The sequence below is a fragment of the Schistocerca gregaria genome, chromosome 5, assembly GCF_023897955.1.
Source record: "Schistocerca gregaria isolate iqSchGreg1 chromosome 5, iqSchGreg1.2, whole genome shotgun sequence".
Classification (NCBI taxonomy): Eukaryota; Metazoa; Arthropoda; class Insecta; order Orthoptera; family Acrididae; genus Schistocerca; species Schistocerca gregaria.
The window spans coordinates 253,327,901-253,332,658 of NC_064924.1; positions in this window are offsets into that span (position 1 = coordinate 253,327,901).

Consider the following 4,758-nt stretch of genomic DNA (forward strand, 5'->3'; position numbering starts at 1 on the left):
CGTCAAGAAAGAGCGTCAAGAAATTTGGGAAAAAATATATCATTTTAAACGGATTTCCAAAATCGGTAATTCGGCAAACGGTGAAGAACTTTCACAAAAATATAAAATAGTGCCAACATTAAGCAAATTACTTACTGCAGTAAAACAAAAAAGCAGTTTTCCTTAGCAGAAAGATATTTTGCACAAGACACTACATGAAATTGAATTTGTCATTATGAGACCTCTAAGTAAAACAACGATTCTGAGAGAGAGAACTGATGTAATTGACTGGCGATGCAAATACTTGATAGAAGTAAGGAAATTAAGAGTGGAAGACGCTGAGTTACCTTACATCGACAAAACTTGGGTAGACAACAAACAACATCACTATCAGAAAACGTTGGCACGGTTATAGCATTAATGCCAGCAGAGATAATGGTAGTGGAAGCAACAGTGGTAAACATTGTACCCAGTACTGGGTTTATTTATTAGTCTTTATCAATGTTATTCTCACCAAAATCTTTCCCATTATATACTTTACATTTATTCCAACGCTTTTTCCAATTCCCTATACACTTCTAGAATTGTATCTTTTGAATAGCTTTTAGTTCTCTCAGCGATGAATTTTGAATTTCGTCTATGTTCATAAAAGACTAGCCTCTAAGGTTTTCTTTATTTCTGGTGCAAAAAGTCACAGGGGACGAGTATGGAGGCAAGGGCATCGCTATAGTATCGCTTTTGGCCGAAAACTCAGGAACACGAAAGGAAGTGTAACCAGGTGCCTCATCATGGTGCAAAAACCATGAATTTTTCCGGCACAAATCCTGACTTTTTTTGTATTACGTCACACAGACGGCACTGAGCTTGTAAGTAGTACTCCTTATTGATTTGTGAATGGTGATCAGTTTTATTCAGACGAAACATGGTTTTGCATTATTTTCGAATTTTTCATTTCTGATTTTCTTTCATATTATTTGTATGGTAAAGCCTCTTTGGTGCTACTGTGGCTGTAGCTGGGCCTGCATTACACAAATTATTTGCATGATACCCATCCTCAGTCCCCATGAACATCACCCCACAGTAGTACCACTGACAAGGGACACTATGTTTCAATACCGCTCATGGAGGAACGCCCACTGAAGGACCCTCTGCCCACCAGTAGGAGTACTTGGCCCAGTCACATGGAGCACATCAGGTGGGTTGGTGAGACGGCGTCGTTATTTGGGGCCCTCTCTTGCCTGCCACCTCAGTCCATGACGATACGTGTCCACTATTTCTTCCCTTTGGGAGTTCAGTACCTCTCAGTTTCGCAAGCCATCACTTACTTTAATCATAAGTATATGTCTGAGTAAAGCTAAAGCTTATTATCTTCATAAAGAAACATTTTACCTTAATTTTATATAAGAATTAGTGAATTTACACATGGCACTTTTGTTGTAATATTCCTGTAATCACTTTCAGAACTCAAACTAATAATCAAATTAACTAAATGAATAAGATTGAACCTTAAATTGCTGGTGTACCTATTACCACCACCATAAAATAAAAACAGTGACTAGTAGATGGAGTATGAATGATAACGCCTATTTAAATTCACAAAATAATGACAAGTTTTATTAAACCTTTAATAACTACAACTTGCCCACCCTGTTGGCCATGCGGTCTAACACACAGCTTTCCAGGCGGGAAGGAGTGCCTGGTCCCCAGCACAAATCCACCCAGCGGATTTGTGTCAAGGTCCAGTGAACCGGCCAGCCTGTGGACGGTTTTTAAGCGGTTTTCCATCTGCCTCTGCGAATGTGGGCTGGTTCCCCTTATTCCGCCTCAGTTACACTACGTCAGCGATTCCTGCTCAAACAAGTTGTCCACATATGCGTACACCACCATTACTCTACCACAGAGACATCTGGTGTGATACGTTCCTTGAGGGTCCACTGGGGACCGAACCACACACTAACCTTGGGTTCAGTCTGGGGCGGCGGTGGAGTGAATTGGACTGCGGTATTCGTCGTGGGGTTGTGGACCACCGCAGCTGCGGCGGAATGGAGCCTCTCCATCGTTTCTAGGTCCCCAGTTAACGTACAATACAATACAACTACAAGTTTCTGGAGAAACAGCTGACAAATCTTACACAAAAATGACAAACACAAATATGGTTAAGGTACGTGAACCATGAATTTTTACTTTCAAAATCTTTTCTTAAAGAATTTTCTTTATTTACTAGCCATTCACCAAGAACATTAACACATTTAATCACACTAGGTGTCTGCAGCTCGTGGTCATGCGGTAGCACTCTCGCTTCCCACACCAAGGTTCCCGGGTTCGATTCCCGGCGAGGTCAGGGATTTTCTCTGCCTCGTGATGACTGGGTGTTGTGTGATGTCCTTAGCTTAGTTAGGTTTAAGTAGTTCTAAGTTCTAGGGGACTGATAACCATAGATGTTAAGTCCCATAGTGCTCAGAGCCATTTGAATCACACTAGGTGAGCATGGAAATAGTTGCCAGGAAGTAACTGATGGAAAATAAAATGACCTTTAACAAATGTGAATTTTATTCCTGAAAGTCTTTTCAAAACAGATTTAAAATAACAATCAGAAAGCACCCTCTAAATATCAAGTTACAATTATTCCGAGGCAGAGTAACAATTTCTTTCTTTCTTTTTTTTTCTTTTCTTTTTTTTTTTTTGCAGCAGGAGCCGCCAGGCTGAGAAGCATCCGCTCCCTTTCAACATGGCCGTAGTCACGACCGCCCACAACGACCTCTGAAAAACTACATTGGTGCAAATGTGCAACACACCAGGTTACTTTAAACTAAAAATTTTAACAACTCACACAAACGCATTAACTATGCACCCTGTAACAGGGATGGAAATGATACAAACACTTACACTAAGAAATTATTTGCCACCAAAAGTGCAATTTGTTTTTACAAGGGCTATTACGTGAAAGGGTGGCAACATTATAAAAATGACTATTTAAGTAAAACCCATGACATTCAGACTTACATAAAAGATACAACATGCTCTACATGACACATATACCTTCTTGCAAGATGATAGGCAAGATAAAAACATATTTCAGGAATTCGGCCTTTACCTTAATTCTATAAATTCGTTAACACCGAATCCGACAAACATGACAGAGGCAGCTATTAACGTACGGCAGACCGACAGACAGACAGCCACTAACTGCCTAACCATTATGGACGAGAGACAGACGAGCAAGCTGGGGACGAGACATTGACCAAGAACACAAGTAGAATTTAACCAGTAACTGAAACAACATATCACTAATCACTTAACTTCTAATAACTACTATTTCTGGCAAAGACCTGGCGCAGCACCCCTAACACCTCTCCAGAACCGACCGCTGCCAGCCTCTTCAACAGACGCAGGAAGACTCACCGATCTCCCGCCTCACGGCTTCGCAGCTCGCCCGGGCCAGACCAATGTCGTGGGTTGACTCCAGTTGCTCTCGTGTTGGCCGCGAAGCCACTACACCTCGCTATACGGCGCGCCCACTGGATTCACGTGACGACCTCACATGTGCCTACGCTCCAGGTGGACAAGTCATCTTTTTTCCCAGTGCGCGACCAACCAACCGATCGATCCAACCGCCAATGCCCATTGCCCAAGCAAACTCGAGCACTCTGGACGACCGACAGACACTAACCGTCTCACCAGTGCAGACGAGAGACAGACCCAGACTAACTTGGCTGACCAATTGACCATACTCGCCCAGACTGACAGACTGCCCTGGCTGACCAACTGCCTCCGACTGACTGACCGACTGTCGAGCTCATAGCGCCACTTAAATGCACGTTAACAGGCTGCATTTCCCCTTTCACACTAGAGGGAGACACCAAACTGCGATCGCCACAGTGGCGACACCGCCAGAAACGAAGGGCGACTGCTTTACACTACACGCTGTGGCAAGCTCTTCAAAAGAGGAAATTTTACCACGGCTCAGAATGGTCTTTGATAAGCAAAGCATACATTGGAGTGGAAGCTATACTAATTCTCCCCTAATTAATCCCTTTTACAATGCAATCTGACATTGTTCACATGATTCCACTGTGAGGCCCAACTCTATTCAAATGAAATAACTACGGTTGGGTATACCACAAACACTGGTTCACCTGAGAACAGGGAGCTGTGAATATCATTTAACAGCCCTATGCCTTTGTAGCGATGATTTACCGCTTCACCTTGATTAAGCAGCGGCGTAAAACAGTGTGCGGTGGGCGAGGAGCAGTGCACTGTGGCAGCTGTATGTTGTGACGCATCCAGGAAAATACGCTAACTATACGGCCTGGCGTTCTCATTATCAGAACTCAGGAAACTTCCCTTTCAGAATCCTGAAGTCCTGGCATATTTCAGTGTGAGTTGCTCCCCTTCACTTATATGGGCAAACCCATTTTACTCATAGGCACGACAATGCGTTCTGGAATCGTCAATCGTCAGACTACCAATTCAGGGTGAATAACTTCACCCTCGTGACACACAATATGTCGGAGATGATACGCAGTTCCACTGTCAGTACAGTTGGAAACTGACATTGACTCATAGTCCACCACAAGATACAGACCACAAGTCTTATGCACTAGGGAAAGACCTGGAGTTCTCCACCATGGGAGAACCAGAACATGATGAAGGCAAAGAATCGCAACCGCTTACCACCAAGCATCGGTAAGGGAGACGAATTACAAAAACGAAACCGCCTCCGCGTTGTACATACCAATCAAACTAACCTCCACTCATTGAATCTCCTCTCTTGACTGT